Source organism: Manis javanica, chromosome 9 (assembly GCF_040802235.1).
Source record: "Manis javanica isolate MJ-LG chromosome 9, MJ_LKY, whole genome shotgun sequence".
NCBI classification, from domain to species: Eukaryota; Metazoa; Chordata; class Mammalia; order Pholidota; family Manidae; genus Manis; species Manis javanica.
The window spans coordinates 86,233,220-86,253,091 of NC_133164.1; positions in this window are offsets into that span (position 1 = coordinate 86,233,220).

Below are 19,872 nucleotides of genomic sequence, written 5' to 3' on the forward strand. Positions count from 1 at the left end.
AAAACATCAATATACAGAAATCTGTTGCATTTCTATATACTAACAGCAAATTCACTGAAAGAGAAATTAAGAAAACAATCCATATATAATTGCATCAAAAAGAGTAAAATACCTAGGAATAAATCTAACAAAGGAGGTGAAAAACCTCAATGCTGAAAACTAAGACACTGATGAAATAAACTGAAGACAACACAAATGGAAAGAAATGTTGTGCTCATAGAATGGAAGAACAAAAACTGTTAAAATGGCCATACCGCTTTTAAAAATCTACAGATTCAAAGCAGTCCCCACCAAAATATCAATGACATATTTCATAGAACTAGAACAAAGAATCCTAAAATTTGTATTGAACCACAAGAGACCCAAATACCAAAGCAATCTTAAAAAAGAAGAACAGCTAAAGATACCACACTCCCTGATTTTACATTATACTGCAAAGCTACAGTAATCAAAACAGTACGGTTTTGACTCAAAAACACATAGATCTATAGAACCAAATAGAGAGCCCAGAAATAAACCTATACTTACATATACAATGAATCTTCAAGAAATGCAGCAAAAATATACAATGAGGAAAAGACAGTCTTTCAACAAATGGTGTTGAGAAAACTGAACAGTTACATGCAAAAGAATGAAATTGAATCACTATCTTACACCATGGAAAAAAAAACACTCAAAATGGATTAAGGACTTAAATATGAGACCTGAAACCATAAAACTGATCAAATGAAATAGGGCAGTAAATTCTCGAACATCAGTCTTGGCAACTTTTTTCTGGATTTGTTTCCACAGGCAAGAGAAACAAAAACAAAAATAAGAAAGTAGGACTATATCAAACTGCAAAGCTTGGAAGGAAATCATCAACAAAACAAAAAGGCAACCTACTGAACGGGAGAACATAATTGCAAATGATATACCCAATAAGAGATTAATATCCAAAATATATAAAACACTTATAAAACTGAAAAAAATCCAGTTAAAATGTAGGCAGAGGACCTAACTAGACATTTTTCCAAAGAAGACATACAGACAAATGAAAAATGCTCATCACTAATCATCAGGGACATGCAATTGAAAACCAGAATATCACTTTACACCAGTCAGAATGGCTAATATCAAAAAAACAAGAAACAATAAGTATTGGTGAGGATATGGAGAAAAGGGAACGCTCATGTACTATTATTGAGAATACAAAATGGTACAGCCATTATGGAAATCCATATAAAGGTTCCTCAAAAAATTAAAAACAGAAAAAACAGAAATAATCATATGACCCCATAATTCCACTTCTAGGTATATACCTGAAGAAAATAAAAACACAGATTTGAAAAGATACATATGCATCTCTATGTTTACTGCAACATTATTTACAATAGCCAGGATATGGAAACAACCTAAGTATCCATCAATAAAAGAATGAATAAAGATATGGTATGTATACATTATGTATACGTGTGTGTGTGTGTGTATGGTGGAATATTATTCAGTCATAGAAAAGAATGAAATCTTGCCTTTTGTAACATGTGTCCACCTAGAGGGTATTAGGCTAAGTGAAGTCAGTCAGACAAAGACAAATATATGCACTCATAAGTGAAATCTAAGAAACAAAACAGAAATAGATTCATAAATACAGAGAAGAAACTGGTGGTTGCCATAGAGGAATGGGTGTAGGGATGAGTGAAATAGATGAAGGGGATAAAGAAGTTCAAAGTTCCAATTATAAAATAAGTAAGTCACAGGGTTGAAAAGTACAGCATAGGGAATATAGTCAGTAATACTGTAAGAACTTTGTATGGTAACTACACTTATCATGGTGAGCAGTTCATAATGTATACAATTGTCAAATCACTATGTTATACACCTAAAACCAATATAATATTGTATATCAACTATACTTCAATGGAAAAAATTAATGGTCCTGTTCATAAGCAGAACAGTAGTAATAGATGGCTTCTCTGTTTCCCAAGATCTTACCCCTCCATATCAAAGAAATACCTATATTAAAAGCAATTTATGATCATGATAGAAAACAGCTATAACTGAGTTTAGGGTTGTTGGCCCAGTGTTGCTGCTAAAAATGAGCCACTTTCATTTACTGACATATCCTTTCTATCATCTATTTACAAAAATAGGGAAGGAAGAGGGAAGGCTAGCATTTCCAAAACTATTTTATAATAAGCATGTGTTTCTTTATAATGGAAATAATAAAGTAATTTCTGAGTCTTTATCCAACTCTAAAATTTTATGAACCACCATGTAGTCATATTGAGCTAAATTGCACTAATCAGTTCATCAACTCCAGTCCATATTTCACCCAAAATAGGCTTTCATAGCAATCTGTATATCAACAACTTCCAAATTTACATCTCCCAGCCATACTTATGCTGAGTTCCAGATGTGTATACTTACAGATGTGTCTGCTTCATATATTTATTTGTATTTCAAGGGCACCTCAAATGCTTCCCTCAAATGTAGAACATACTTTATGACTTTTGCCCCAAATCTGATTCGCTTCCAGTGATATTTATCACAGTGACAAGTACTATTACCTAATAAGTACAACAAACCAGGTAACTGTAGTAAACTTGACACTTTCTGCCTCTTTTACCTTCTGTTTCCAATCTATCTCAATTTATCTTAATAACTCAGACCATTCGTGGATCTGTATCTCCACTTCCACCACCTAATCCAAACTGTGATGGCTTCTCACCTGCAGTGGACTAGAGCCAACTCACTGACACTCTAACATCCTCTCTGGCCCCATATCCAATCTCCACACTACAATTAGTGATGTTTCAAAATGAAGATATGATCTTGCTATTCCCCTGCTTAAAACCCTCAAGTGATTTCCCTATTCTCCTTGAAAAGTCCCAAATCCTCAACTCTTACTACAAGGCCCTGGATGATCTGGCCCCTGCCTATCTCATCCATTTCATAGTGCAGCCCTCTACTCCTCTCTTGGAGCACCAGCCATACTGGCATCTCTAAATTGCTTAAGTGCACATATTTCCACCTACCTCAGGATCTTTGCACATATCATTCCAGAGTTAAAGAACTCTGTTTGGACTAGTTGTTTGTGTGTCACCCCAAAAGATCATATGTTGAAATCCTAACCCCAAGTGTAAAGGTATTAAAACGTGGGGACTTAGAGAAGCAATTATATCATAAAAGTGGAGCTCTCATGAATGGGATTAGTGCCCTGATAAGAAGAGATATGAGATAATGAGATCTCTCTCACTCTCTTCCTCTCTCATTTTCTCTCTCTTCACTCTTTGTCATATGAGGACTCAGCAAGAAGAGAGCCATCCTCAAACCCTGATGCTGGCCCTCACCAGACCCAAACCTGCTGGCATCTTTATCTTGGACTCCCAGCCTCCAGAACTGTGAGAAGTAAATGTTTGTTATTTGAGCCCCCCAGTATGCAGTACTGATTATAGCAGCCCAAGGTGACTAAGATGCACTCCATTTCCTTCACCTGTTAACTTTTACTCTACCTTCAAATCTCAGTTCAGTGAAACATTCTCTGATTCACAAGCTAAACCAAGTCTTTCCTGTACAAGTTTTCATAATACCTCATGCCTTTTCTTGATAGCACTCATTACAGCCTGTAATGATAAATGTAGGTGGATGATTATTCAATATCTGTCTTTCCTACCAGATAAATTTTGTAGAGTTCATATTTCTGTTTGTTATTCATCTTATCCCTGATACTTCAGTCTGCACTCCACATGTAATAGGTTTATTTATATATTTAATGAATGAATGAATGGGTGAATAAAATCACGGAAAAGCAATGAGACATTTTTCTCATTATTACTTTTGCTCCAATACCTAGATATTTTCCTCTTAACTTTATTTCACTTTGACTGTGAAGGGATAATTTGGAATTGCAGCTCAAAATACAATTTCAGAGGAGAAAAGATATCTACTTATCAAATTAAATTGCTAAGAATTATCACTTGTTATATCCATGACAGTTATAAGATATCAAGTAAAACTGAGCCTTGATAGTCCTTCTGGGATAATTATTAGTAGGTCAAGAAAAATAGAAGCTAAAAAATGTTTGGAATACACTTCAGGAATGATATATCAGCTCTGAGTATTATGCAGAGGAAAAGTTTTGAATTACCATCAGCTTAACTTCCCCATAACTATTCTAGTCAATTGTCTCCTGTACTCGATCTTAAACACCTAATGAGGTCCCCAAACCACTCTCTACTGGAGACTGCTGGAAAGGGAATGAAGAGTGTTTCTTGATAGGTAGATAGACAAGTACACCAATTTAATGAAAACCAGAGAAAACACACAAATAGTGACAGGGGAGAAGGAGTGACTATTTTCTGATTCAGTCTGTGACCAGCTCACCTACCCATCCCTATTTCCTTGGAAGTGAATTTTGAAAAGCAATCCCCAACTATGAAAATACCTAAGACATTCATTAATCCTTGAGGCCTTGGGCCCAGGGCACTCATCCTGTTTAACTTACCTTTCTGTCCTTTGGCCAGCTCTGTCTCCAAGGAACTAATACCCAGATTCTAAATCAGGTCTTTCATCAGTACCAAATTCAATTTATAAAAACCCAAGTGTTACCTCTTCTAGTGAAAAGGCTCCAGACAATGTTTGGTAGGCAAGTCATGTCCAAATTGCATAATACGTCTAACTGAATCCCTAAACTGATTTCCCCTTCTCTCCATCCTCTACCACTTTCCTAAATTTCTGAACTAAAGGATCAAAAATAGAAACAGGGCAAGGCAGGAATCAGTCACTGAGGCCCATATTCCCTGTTTATATGACCAGACCAGCAGTTGTTGCCCTCTCACAGTCTTCTAAGGTGACTTGAATAAAGCCCTTCTCCTAAAAGTAAAGCATCAGTTAGACTTGGACTGGAGAAAAATTTACAAAAGGACACATCAAAAGAGAACCTTCAAAGGCATGCAGACAAGCACCTGAAAACAAGACCAGCCACCTGTGCTATTTAAGATCTCCTCTCCCTTCAACCCATGTGACCTCAGGATGAATAGTTCCCGTAAGCTCTCAGTGCAGCGAGAATGAGGCTCGCAGGGAGCATACTTTTGGTATAATTAAGAAAGACTCAGAGTCTCTTTTTTTGTGAAGCTATCCATGACTGCCCCAACCTATTTAGCTCCATGTGCCCACACACACTCCTTCAGCTATCATTGCATATTTTTTATGTCTCTATTGTATCACTGACATCATATCCTATCATTTTTGTTCACAAATTTGTTTACTCCACTGTACTAGGAGATCTGCTGGGACCTGCAGCCCCACTGTTTGACTTTATAGCTCCATTGCATAGCACAGAAGTGCTCAATAAGTTTTTGTTGAATGAATAGGTGAATAAAAGAATGCAGGTATCTGTGATGATTCCCTAATAAAAACATTAGCTTTTAACGTAACTAAGACTGCTCAGCCAATTTACTTTTATTTTTAATGCTTTTCTACTTATAGACATAATCATTTTAATTCCACACTATGAAATATACACAAAAGTGTATAAAGACTAATTCAGTGAACACTGGAGTGCCACCTTTCTTAAGAAACAAAACATTACCAATACAGTCGGCAGGTTGCTTGACCTTCCTCCATTCCTCCTTCCACCCAGAGATAAGCACTACCCTGAGTCTAGTGTCTGTAATCATTTTAAGGGAAAATTTCAGTTGCTTTGAAATAAAAATAAGCATAACTATGTCATTTCTTTAACTCAGAATGAACAGAGGTTTGTCTTATACAAAACTTTAGAATATGATTGCATTTATTATTTAAAATTACACAAAACCAGACTTAATAATGATTTGAAATAAAAACCAAGGGCAGTATTTCCAGCCAGTCTATATGCAAACAAGGAATTTTACCTGCCAGGAAGTCCTTTGACTCAGATGTTACCATCGCCCAGTGAGCAAACATATCCATTTTAACCCTTTTGATCCTCCCTTCAGGACAACCTAGCTGGCAGCAATCAGGAAAACGACGGCATAGTCCCAGAGCGTGTACCAGGGACTGGGGCTACAGTACGTTCTTCTGAAGCCAGAGAAACAAGGTGAGGATGGGTCCACAGCTTAGAAAGCAATGGTAAATATCAATAGGTTAACAAAGAACTATTGTACATAATTCTGGTGTATGTGTGTGTAAATACAGAAAGAGAGAGAGAGAGAGAGAGAGAAACTAACTACAAGGGGAACAATCAAGCAAACCAAGGGAAAGAAAGTAAGACAGGATCAGATTACTTTATTTTTATTTGGCATTGCCGAACTGTTTCCCAAGGTGATCTCCTTTTGCAACTCCTACTATGCGAATTCCCACTGTTCTGCATACTTGCCAAAACCTGGTATTATCAGACTTATAAATGTTTCTCTATCTGAGAGGTGTATAATAGTATGTGGTTCTAATGAATTTCCCCTAATAAGCCCCTCTTTTTTTTATTGATTGGCTATTCATATATCTATTTTTCTAAAGTGCCAGTTCAAGCATTTGGCTCATTTTTCTGTCCAGTTTTTGAGTGTTTTTTTAAATTAGCTGTTCCTTATAGATTTGAGATAATGACTTTTGTTGGATATAAGCACTAAAAATATCTCCTGCTCTTTTCATTATCCTTGCATTATCTTATTAGGATCTTGTTATTATCTATTATCTATGGAGGATCTCTCAATCCCTCCAATTCTTTCCAGATCCAGTGTCATATCTTTGGCCACCATCATCTCTCACCAGGATACTCAATAGCCTCCTGATAGGTCTTCCTCTAGTCTCACTGCTCCCTATTATACCTTCCAAAATGAGCCTCCTTAAAAAACAAATTTGACCAAATGGCTCCCTTAATTAAAATCTTTCAGTGTTCTCTGCTTGCCTTCAGAGAAAAATCCAATAATCTTAAACTTTCATAATTTGACCCATGACCATTCTTTCCACCCTCATATCATTACTTTCTCCAAGGTACTCCATGCTTGAAGGCTCTTTAAAACATGCCACATTGCTTCATGCTTCTGTGTCTATCTTCTTATTCCACATCCACATAAAAATCCCCAACATCCCCTTCAGAATTCTGCTCAAATGTCTCCTCCATCCTTGGAGTTCTTAAGGGTCTCCTCTTCCAGATATAAAAGAGCACAAGACACCAGTATACTGTGACATATGGAAGGTGTTCCAATACCCTGGGTCAGGGAGGGGAACAGGAAAGGAGCGGGCTACATTGGAGAGGGCCACTTAGGAGGGTACAAAAGCCAGATTCAAAAGGTTAGATAAACTCTATGTTAATGACACTTCCCTCTCATGGAACCAGACAGAAAGGTAAAATCAGTAGGATGGGCAGGGGAGAAACCAGGAGATAACAAATATCTCAAAGAGTAGGAACAGAGTCTAGATTAATTAGATGAGCCAATGACTACAGACTTGGACATGTGTGCAGATGGAGCTGTTCAAGGTACCAACTAATGGACACTATTAATTCCTCTCTTGGTAATTACCTCATTGTGCTGAATCAATGTACTGCTCTTTGTCTCCCACTCTGTTCTATATGCTTGTCTAAGGAAAAGACCATGTCTTATTCATCTGTAACCTATACTTCCCCAAGCCACACCAGTGTAAGAGTAAAAGTAGCATAAAATTAACTCAAAACTAGTATTTCTCTGTCTCTGTCCCTACACACTCTGAGGATCCTCCAAATCCCTTCAGCATCTCCTAACTCAGGAATCCCTTAGGTGCACTCAGTCCTATTAGTCACCATGTGCACCTGGCCATTTTCCTTCTCTTTTGGCCCTGCCCCAGCTCAAGGAGGGGTGCCTTCTGTGGAGTCCCCACTGTGAAGCCATGGACAGCACCAGCACTGCTCAGGGAAGCTATCACACACATTGCCTCTAGAATCCACCCAAGGAAGCCAGTGCCCACATCCTCGCCTTTGCATCAGTCCAGTCATAGCCTCATGCTGGCCCAGCCTGCTGCCCAAACCTCAGCAGTTGCTCTGAGCTTTGTCCAGTGAGCTCCAAAAGGAAGAGAACTGAACTGTTCACTGCCATTTTGCTTCACAGAGGTAATACTTATATTAGCACATCACTGAAATGTTTGGTAAAATGATTCTAAGTCTTATTTGTGACTCACAGACATCTATTTGAGATCCCAAACCCATGGAGGGTTAAACCAGACACCAAAAGATTCTTAGATATCCTCCTCTCTGCAGAGTAGTCTTTCTCACTTGAGGCTACACAAGGCTTGACCATGCACCTTGAGGATGAATCCCTCGTGCTAATAGTTACCTGAGTTCTCAATATTTCAGTCTGAAATGACTTACACACCCCTCTGCATTCCTAGGATGGAATATGTGCCTGGCATGTAAATGTGTGCTCAATAAATGTTTTACTAAATGTATCAATAACAAAACATTTTTCAAAATGAAAAGGAAAGTAAGATGGTTACATTTCTCCAAAAAAGATAAACAAATGGTGGACAAGCACATGAAAAGGTTCTGAGCATCATTAGTCACTATGGAAATGCACTTTAAAACCACAGTGAGGGAGGCGGAGCCAAGATGGTGGCATGAGTAGAACAGCGGAAATCTCCTCCCAAAACCACATAGGTCTATGAAAATATAACAAAGACAACTCTTCCTAAAATAGAGACCAGAGGACACGGGACAACATCCAGACCACATCCACACCTGCGAGAACCCAGCGCCTCGTGAAGGGGGTAACATACAAGCCCCAGCCTCGCAGGACCCGAGCACCCCTCCGCCCAACTCCTGGCGGGAGGAGAGGAGTCAGAGAAGGGAGGAAGAGGAAGCCAAGGACTACTGAACACCCAGCCCCAGCCATCTGGACCAGAGTGCAGGCACAGTGCATGTGTGGTGTCCTGGACACTAGGGAAAAAGGGCAACAGGACCGCTGAGCGGGTGCCTGAGGCTGACACCAGAGAACAAAGAAATGGGAGAGGACATTTTTTTTTTTTTTGGCGAGTGCTTTTTGGAAGTCTTAAAGGGACAGGGACCGCAATACGAGGGAAACAGGGCAGCAAGACTGGTGAGTGGGTGCCTGAGGCTGGCACCTGAGGACAAAGAAAATGGTGCATTTTTCTTTTTTTTTAATTATTTATTTAATTTTGTTGTTGTTGTTGTTGTTTTTCTTGTTGTTGTTGTTTAGCATTGGTGAGTGCTTTTTGGAAGTCTTAAAGGGGAGGGCGGGACACTTAGTCCAGAGGTAGGGAATCTGGGGATCTCCGGGCACTCTAACCCCCGGGGCAGCAGGGAGCACGGAGGCCCCTTACGGAGATAAATAGCCTCCCAGCTGCTTCCCCTCCAACGGGCATCCACTATTTTGGAGCAGCAGCCCGAGCCAGGGCAGGCCCACAGCAACAGCGGAGATGAACTCCATAGCAACCGGGCAGGAAGCAGAAGCCCTGTCTACACACCCCTGTCTGTGCGCAGCTACGCAGCACAAGCCACTAGAGGTCACTGTTCTCCCAGGAGAGGAAGGCTACAAACCAAAAAGAAGGAAAGCTCCTCCAGCCGTCACTCGTATCAGCTCTGCAAACTATCTCTATCACCATGAAAAGGCAAAACAACAGGCAGACAAACATCACAGAGTCAACACCTGAGAAGGAGACAGATCTAACCACTCTTCCTGAAAAAGAATTGAAAATAAAAATCATGAACATGCTGATGGAGATGTAGAGAAAAATGCAAGAGCAATGGGATGAAGTCTGGAGGGAGATCACAGATGCCAGGAAGGAGATTATAGAAGTGAAACAAACCCTGGAAGGATTTATACACAGAATGGATAAGATGCAAGAGGCCATTGAAGGAATAGAAGCCAGAAAACAGGAACATATAGAAGCTGACAGAAAGAGATAAAAGGATCTCCAGGAACGAAACAGTACTAAGAGAACTGTGTGACCAATCCCAAAGGAACAATATCCGTATAATAGGGGGACCAGAAGAAGAAGAGAGAGGAAAAGGGATAGAGAGTGTCTTTGAAGAAATAATTGCTGAAAACTTCCCCAAACTGGGGGAGGAAATAATCGAACAGACCACGGAAATACACAGAACCCCAACAGAAAGGATCCAAAGAGGACAACACCAAGACAAATAATAATTAAAATGGCAAGGACCAAGGATAAGGACAGAGTATTAAAGGCAGCTAGAGAGAAAAAGGTCACCTATAAAGGAAAACCCATCAGGCTTTCATCAGACTTCTCGACAGAAACCCTACAGGCCAGAAGAGAATGCAATGATATATTTAATACAATGAAACAGAAGGGCCTTGAACCAAGGATACTATATCCAGCATGACTATCATTTAAATATGATGGCAGGATTAAACAATTACCAGACAAGCAAAAGCTGAGGGATTTTGCTTCCCACAAACCACCTCTACAGGGCATCTTACAGGGACTGCTCTAGATGGGAGCACTCCTAAAAAGAGCACAGAACAAAACACGCAACATATGAAGAAAGGAGGAGGAGGAATAAAAAGGGAGAGAAGAAAAGAATCTCCAGACAGTGTATATAACAGCTCAATAAGTGAGCTAAGTTAGGCAGTAAGATACTAAAGAAGCTAACCTTGAACCTTTGGTAACCACGAATTTAAAGCCTGCAATGGCAATAAGTATATATCTCTCAATAGTCACCCTAAATGTAAATGGACTTCATACACCAACCAAAAGACACAGAGTAATAGAATAGATAAAAAAGCAAGACCAATCTATATACTGCTTAAAAGAAACTCACCTCAAACCCAAAGATATGCACAGACTAAAAGTCAAGGGATGGAAAAACATGTTTCAGGCAAACAACAGCGAGAAGAAAGCAGGGATTGCAGTACTAATATCAGACAAAATGGACTTCAAAACCAAGAAATTAACAAGAGATAAAGAAGGACACTACATAATGATAAAGGGCTCAGTCCAACAAGAGGATATAACCATTCGAAATATATATGCACCCAACACAGGAGCACCAGCATATGTGAAACAAATACTAACAGAACTAAAGGGTGAAATAGACTGCAATGTATTCATTTTAGGAGAATTCAACACACCACTCACCCCCAAAGATAGATCTGCCAGGCAGAAAATAAGTAAGGACACAGAGGCACTGAACAACACACTAGAATAAATGGACCTAATAGACATCTATACAACTCTACATCCAAAAGCAACAGGATATACATTCTTCTCAAGTGCTCATGGAACCTTCTCCAGAATAGACCACATACTAGCCCACAAAAAGAGCCTCAGTAAATTCCAAAATATTGACATTCTACCAACCAATTTTTTACACCACAAAGGTATAAAAGTAGAAATAAATTCTCAAAGAAAACAAAAAGGCTCACAAACACATGGAGGCTTAACAACATGCTCCTAAATAAGCAATGGATCAATGAACAAATAAAAATAGACATCAAGGAATATATGGAAACAAATGACAACAACAACACAAAGCCCCAACTTCTGTGGGACGCAGTGAAAGCAGTCTTAAGAGGAAAGTATATAACGATCCAGGCACACTTGAAGAAGGAAGAACAATCCCAAATGAATAGTCTAACATCACGATTATCAAAACTGGAAAAAGAAGAACAAATGAGGCCTAAAGTCAGCAGAAGGAGGGACATAATAAAGATCAGAGAAGAAATAAACAAAATTGAGAAGAATAAAACAATAGCAAAAATCAATGAAACCAAGAGCTGGTTCTTTGAGAAAATAAACAAAATAGATAAGCCTCTAGGCAAACTTATTAAGAGAAAAAGAGAATCAACACACATCAACAGAATCAGAAATGAGAACGGAAAAATCACGACAGACTCCACAGAAATACAAAGAATTATTAAAGACTACTATGAAAACCTATATGCCAACAAGCTGGAAAACCTAGAAGAAATGGACAAGTTACTACAAAAATACAACCTTCCAAGACTGACCAAGGAAGAAACACAAAAGTTAAACAAACCAATTACGAGCAAAGATATTGGAACGGTAATCAAAAAACTACACAAGAACAAAACCGCTGGGCCAGACGGATTTACCTCGGAATTTTATCAGACACACAGAGAAGACATAATACCTATTCTCCTTAAAGTGTTCCAAAAAACAGAAGAAGAGGGAATACTCCCAAACTCATTCTATGAAGCCAACATCACCCTAATACCAAAACCAGGCAAAGACCCCACCAAAAAAGAAAATTACAGACCAATATCCCTGATGAACGTAGATGCAAAAGTACTCAATAAAATATTAGCAAACAGAATTCAACAGTATATCAAAAGGATCATACACCATGACCAAGTGGGATTCATCCCAGGGATGCAAGGATGGTACGACATTCGAAAATCCATCAACATCATCCACCACATCAACAAAAAGAAAGACAAAAACCACATGATCATCTCCATAGATGCTGAAAAAGCATTTGACAAAATTCAACATCCATTCATGATAAAAACTGTCAGCAAAATGGGTATAGAGGGCAAGTACCTCAACATAATAAAGGCCATTTATGATAAACCCACAGCCAACATTATACTGAACAGTGAGAAGCTGAAAGCATTTCCTCTGAGATCGGGAACTAGACAGGGATGCCCACTCTCCCCACTGTTATTTAACATAGTACTGGAGGTCCTAGCCATGGCAATCAGACAAAACAAAGAAATACAAGGAATCCAGATTGGTAAAGAAGAAATTAAACTGTCACTATTTGCAGATGATATGATATTGTACATAAAAAACCCTAAAGACTCCACTCCAAAACTACTAGAACTGAAATTGGAATACAGCAATATTACAGGATACAAAATTAACACACAGAAATCTGTAGCTTTCCTATACACTAACAATGAACCAATAGAAAGAGAAATCAGGAAAACAATTCCATTCACAATTGCATCAAAAAGAATAAAATACTTAGGAATAAACCTAACCAAAGAAGTGAAAGACCTATACCCTGAAAACCACAGGTCACTCTTAAGAGAAATTAAAGGGGACACTAACAAATGGAAACTCATCAATATCGTCAAAATGGCCATCCTGCCCAAAGCAAGACACAGATTTGATGCAATCCCTATGAAATTACCAGCAACATTCTTCAATGAACTAGAACAAATAATTCAAAAATTCATATGGAAACACCAAAGACCCCGAATAGCCAAAGCAATCCTGAAAAAGAAGACTAAGTAGGGGGGATCTCACTCCCCAACTTCAAGCTCTACTACAAAGCCATAGTAATCAAGACAATTTGGTACTGGCACAAGAACAGAGCCACAGACCAGTGGAACAGACTAGAAACTCCAGACGTTAACCCAAATATATATGGTCAATTAGTATTTGATAAAGGAGCCATGGACATACAATGGCGAAATGACAGTATCTTCAACAGATGGTGCTGGCAAAACTGGACAGCTACATGTAGGAGAATGAAACTGGACCATTGTCTAACCCCATATACAAAAGTAAATTGAAAATGGATCAAAGACCTGAATGTAAGGCATGAAACCATAAAACTCTTAGAAAAAAACATAGGCAAAAACCTTTTAGACATAAACATGAGTGACCTCTTCTTGAACATATCTCCCCGGGCAAGGAAAACAACAGCAAAAATGAACAACTGGGACATTAAGCTTCTGTACAGCAAAAGACACCATCAATAGAACAAAAAGGAACCCTACAGTATGGGAGAATATACTTGTAAATGACAGATCTGATAAAGGCTTTACGTCCAAAATATATAAAGAGCTCACACGCCTCAACAAAAAACAAATAATCCAATTAAAAAATGGGCAGAGGAACTGAACAGACAGTTCTCCAAAAAAGAAATACAGATGGCCAACAGACACATGAAAAGATGCTCCACATCACTAATTATCAGAGAAATGCAAATTAAAACTACAATGAGATATCACCTCACACCAGTAAGGATGGCTGCCATCCAAAAGACAAACAACAACAAATGTTGGCAAGGCTGTGGAGAAAGAGGAACCCTCCTACACTGCTGGTGGGAATGTAAATTAGTTCAACCATTGTGGAAAGCAGTATGGAGGTTCATCAAAATGCTCAAAACAGACCTACCATTTGACCCAGGAATTCCACTCCTAGGAATTTACCCTAAGAACGCAGCAATCAAGTTTGAGAAAGACAGATGCACCCCTATGTTTATCGCAGCACTATTTACAATAGCCAAGAATTGCAAGCAACCTAAATGTCCATCGGTAGATGAATGGATAAAGAAGATGTGGTACATATACACAATGGAATACTACTCAGCCATAAGAAGAGGGCAAATCCTACCATTTGCAGCAACATGGATGGAGCTGGAGGGTATTGTGCTCAGTGAAATAAGCCAAGTGGAGAAAGAGAAATATCAAATGATTTCACTCATCTGTGGAGTATAAGAACAAAGGAAAAAGTGAAGAAACAAAACAGCAGCAGAATCACAGAACCCAAGGATGGACTAACAGGTACCAAAGGGAAAGGGACTTGGGAGGATGGGTAGGTAGGGAGGGATGGGGGGGGAGAAGAAGGGGTGTATTAAGATTAGCATGCATAATGGGGGGGAGGGAGAAAGGGGAGGGCTGTACAACACAGAGAAGACAAGTAGTGATTCTACAACATTTTGCTATGCTGATGGACAGTGACTGTAAAGGGGTTTATAGGGGGGACCTGGTATAGGGGAGAGCCTAGCAAACATAATATTATTCATGTAAGTGTAGATTAATGATAAAAAAAAGAAGGAAAAGGGGGATTACTCCCTGATAGGATAAAACTAACTGTAAATCAATGATTAATACATGCTTTAGACATCCTTAATTTTGATCACTTAAAGGCATGCTTTAAATATCCTTAATTTTGATCACTTTAAGGGTGTCAGATGATCAGCAATGGAGGTACATTTTTCTGATAATATTCCTTTCTCTGAAAGAAAAAAAAAAAGCAGTTCCTGTGTAGTGACCTCCAATGAGTTCTACACAATGGTATAAAGGACATATGAAAGTGTGGGCAAAGGGTCTGTTTGTGTTTATACAGAGGATCAAAGCCTAATCTGGCTACCCAGAAAATGACTTAAGATATGATATGAAGAAGAACTTCCAACATCAGCACTCTCTGGAAGAGTCATACCAGAAGTTGATCATCAAAAAACCTCAACAAAGATCCAGGTGATGTTGCAGTTGTAGCTGCATTCATACCACCAGTTCCTGGACTTTCCACTGGAATGAAGAAGAAGGTATCTAAGCTGGCCTGTGCATACAGTAAAACAACAAATTTGATTGGATCTATACTGTTGGAACTCAACCAAGAATTAGGAGAAGTGCAAGTTGTAGCACTCCAAAATCTTACAACTACAGACTATCTACTGTTAAAAGAACATATGGGATGTGAACAGTCCCCAGGAATGGGTTGTTTTAATTTGTCTGATGACTGTTCAGGTTCAGTTGGACAATATCCACCATATCATAGATAAGTTTTCACAAATGCCTAGGGTGTCTAACTGGTTTTCTTGGTTTCACTGGAGATGGCTGGTAATTATAGGTCTGCTTTGGTTATGTAACTGTATTCCTATTATGTTAATGTGTGTATGCAATTTAATTAGTAGTTTAAAATCTATACATGCTTAAGCTACTCTACAAGAAGATATGTCAAAGAAATAATCAATCTTCCCATGTTATCTTCCATCTGCTACTCCTATAGCTTTTCTTCTTCCTTCCTAATTACAACCCTTAAATAGAATTCGTGCCTCATATTGAATTTACCGAGTATCATAAGTCTTCTGAGTGGTAAAGATACCTCAAGACAAATACTGGGCATAAAAGCCACAGGGCATAAATCTGCAAAGAAGTAAAAAGCTAACCTTTTCAAACAATATTGCTTCTCTCTCACTTACCAACTTTACATTTCCCTGTATGGCCCCGGAAGATGACTGGTTAGCCAGAGATGGGTAAGATTCCTCAAGGAGGAACAACCTAAGACAGGCACAGTCGCAGGGGGGCCATCAGGTGAGAAATTGGGGATCAACAGAGGTGAGGCTTAGAACCTCATCCCCCCTGTTTTGAGAGAAATCTTCTGCATCCGTGGATGTTTTATTGCCCTGTCTAGCTTGGATTAACACTTAGTCTACAGGCACACACCTGATCATCTACATTTGTTCTCTTACAGCACTAAAGTATGTTTTCTACCTTTATCTTGCATCTACCTACCACTTCAGCATTTTATTAAAAATAATAATAATAATTATAATAATTATAATAATAAGGAAGAAATGCGGGATTCACATATAAATCAAGTATAAAAATCAAATGAATATTCATATTTGACCTGATTGTTTATAGTTCATAATATGTGATCAAAACTGAAAGTTTCTGTGATGACTGCCCTTGTACTGTTCACCATGTAAGAACTTATTCACTATGTAAGAACTTGTTCACCATGTAAGAACTTGTTCATTATGCTTCAGAAGATTGGAGACTGACGAGAATTAGGCTTGGGGTGGATTAATGATTATACATTGAACATTGAGTCCCCTATACAGAATTTTATTGTTGTTAACAACCATTTGATCAATAAATATGAGAGATACCCTCTCAAAAGAAAAAAATTAGTTATGGCATATTCACATACTGGAATATACTGCAGATGTCAAAGAGCATGATGTTGCTAATATTTATTGAGTGTTTACAAAGTGACAAGGACTATTCTATGTATTTTATATTACCTTTGTAGTAGATACTATTATTATCTCATTGTAAATAAGAATTGAGACATGGAGAGGGTAAGTAGGTTGCTCAGGGTTATGATGGTTAGTGACAGGGCTGAGTGACAAGCCACTCTGGTCCCAGGACTTCCGACTCTAACCACCACACGCTCAGCCTCTCAGAAGATTTTACTGTCCTGGAAAATTGGGATTCTCTATTATGTTTTTAAAGGTTTCATTGTGCTCCTATGTTCCTTGATAAATAAAGTTCAATTTCTAAAAAAAAGAAAAAAAAACCACAGTGAGAAATGACTTCACATTCACTAGGATAACTATGATCATAAAGATAAACAATAGCAATTGTTGGTGAGGATGTGGAGATATTGGAACCCTCACATGATACTCAGGGGACTATAAAATGGTGCAACATTTTACTATAGAAAACAGTTCGGCAGTTCCTCAAAAATGTAAACATAAAATTACCATATGACCCAGCAATTCCACACTAGGTATAGTATATACCCAAGAGGACTGAAAATATGCATTCACTCAGAAACTTACAGTACACTAATGTTCACGGCAGCATTATTCATAACAGCCAAAAAATGGAAACAACTCAAATGTCCACCAACTGATGAATGAATAAAATATGGCCTGTCCATACAATGGAATATTATTCATCCATAAAAAGTAATGAATTCCTGTACTACGTGCTATCACATGGATGAACCCTGAGGTCCCACACTAAGTGAAAGAATCCAAATACAAAAAGCCATATATTGTATGATCCTATGTATATGAAAAAAAAACAGGCAAATCCATAGAAGTAGAAAGTAGTGTTTTTCAGGGGCTGGAAGAAGGGGGAATGGGATGTGACTGGTAGGAGGTACATAGTTTCTGTTGGGGGTGGTGGGTTAGATGGTAGTGATGGTTACACTGCTTTGTGAACATACTTTTTATTGAACTGAATTATACCCTTAGAAAAGGAGAATTTTGTGGTATTTGAATTAAATCTCAGTTTCTTAGGTTCCCCTAAAAATAATCAGGATAACTGGGTGGACATTATATCATTATAAAATATGTTACCAAGTATATTTTGGATCAACTTTTTAAGAAGTACTTTCTACTTTTAGAAATAGACATGGCCACCTATTGAAATAAATTCCTCATTCAAGTAATAAGCTGCCTATCTCAGGGTTTATTCAAAATAAGCTTGTCAGGGGTATACAGAAGGAATTCCTGTACTACACTTGAGATTGGACTATCTTATAAATTCCATATCATGTTTGGTATGCCCTAATGCCCTATGCAAAGCAGGCACTCAATTACAAATAAATAAATGTCAAAAAATGCATGGTGAATAAGTTAAATCCCTGTAAAGCATTTATGAAGCATATCTTTGCACATGGTGCTGGACTAATGAGCAAACGTCAACCTTTTCACTGAAAGCTTACTGTGGATGAAAGCCAGTTTGTCCCTACAGGCAGAGAAATCAACTTCACGTATTCTGCACCAGGTTTTATCAGCTGTTAGAGAAGTTATTTAACAGAAAACCAATAATGGCTGATAAACTCCAATTGCCCAGCTGAATGAATATAAACACCAGTGGCCAAAACTGCTCATGCAGGGAAGGAGATACAGCCCTGCCAAGGAGGGAACTACGGGGCCTATGTTAGTTTTTAGATTCTGGGTGGGAAAACAGGAGACATTACAGAACAGTATTCCCTGAACATCAGAATAATGTCAACAAAATCTGCAGAGGGCACTTTACTCCAACATTTATAGTACCTAACCCAGTGCTGGTGAGAGTTAAACACATTACATATACAGTTGACCCTTGAACAACATGCAAATTCTTTTCAATAAATATGGTACATCACTGTGAGTGTATTTTCTCCTTATAATTTTCTTAATAACACTTTCCTTTCTCTAGCTTACTTTACTGTAAGAATACTGTATATAACACATACAAATGCAAAATATGTGTTAGTTGACTATGTTATTGGTAAGGCTTCTGATCAATAGCAGGCTTAGTAGTTGAGTTTTTGAAAAGGAAAAGTTATACCTGGATTTTCAGCTGCACAGGGGTTAGGACCCCTAACCCCTGTGTTGCTCAAGGGGTCGACTGTATATGTGTATTTCCCCCCCACATTCTCTCAAAACAATGTTTTGGTTTTTATTTACATTCTCCTACTCCTGTTATGGTTTAAATTGTATCCCTCCAAAAAAAGATGTGTAATCTTAACCCCAATATCTCAGAATATGACCTTATTTGGAGGTCTTTCCAGAGGCAATCAAATTAAAATAAGGTTATAAGGATGAGCCCATGATCCACTATGACTGGTGTCCTTTATAAAAGGGGGAAACTTGGACACAGACAGACACAGGGAAAATGCCATGTGGGCATGAAGGCAGAGATCAGAGTGATGCAGCAGGAGTCAACCAACACCAAAAATTGCCAGCAACCCACCAGCAACTAGAAGACAAATTCTCCCCCACAGCCCTCAGAGGGAAGAACCCTGCGGACACACTGTTCTCAGACTTCTGTCTCCAGAGCTGAGAGATAATCCATTTCTGTTGTTTAAACCACCCAGGCTGGGGTAACTTTGTTACAGCAGTGGTAGCAGACTAATAATCCCTACCATCCACCCACAACAGCAGCATCTCCCCCTTCCAAACCTTGTCTTTTTCTGCTCCTGACTTTCCCTTGCCAGGGGCTACATTTAAAACATACACTAAAAGTCCACCCAGTCACCCAGGAGCACCCACGGTCACATGTGGCTGGGACCATCTGTAAGGCCAGGATGTGTCCTTTAAGCACCTGCAGCAAATGAAAGGTGCCACAATATAATGAGCTATCCCACCCCCTTCACTTTATTCTATATCACTCATCTTTAGCAGAGTGTCAAAAAAAACTGTCCTAAAAATAGCAATTTCATGAAGTTAAGCATTTCGGATAAGTGAGCCTCAAGAGCCCAATAAACAAATATGAACAGATGTTCCAAACTGTGAAAGGAATATGACAATGAAAGAAGGGGGAATAATGTTGCCAGACTGACATTTCATACCCAGGGCCCTGTCTGGGTTCCCAGTCCCCCGTACACCTGCTGCAGGAAGAGCATTCTGATATGATTTAATATACTTAGTAATGAGTTCAAAAGTGCATCATGCACATAACTTCATTCTAAGGCCTGTAA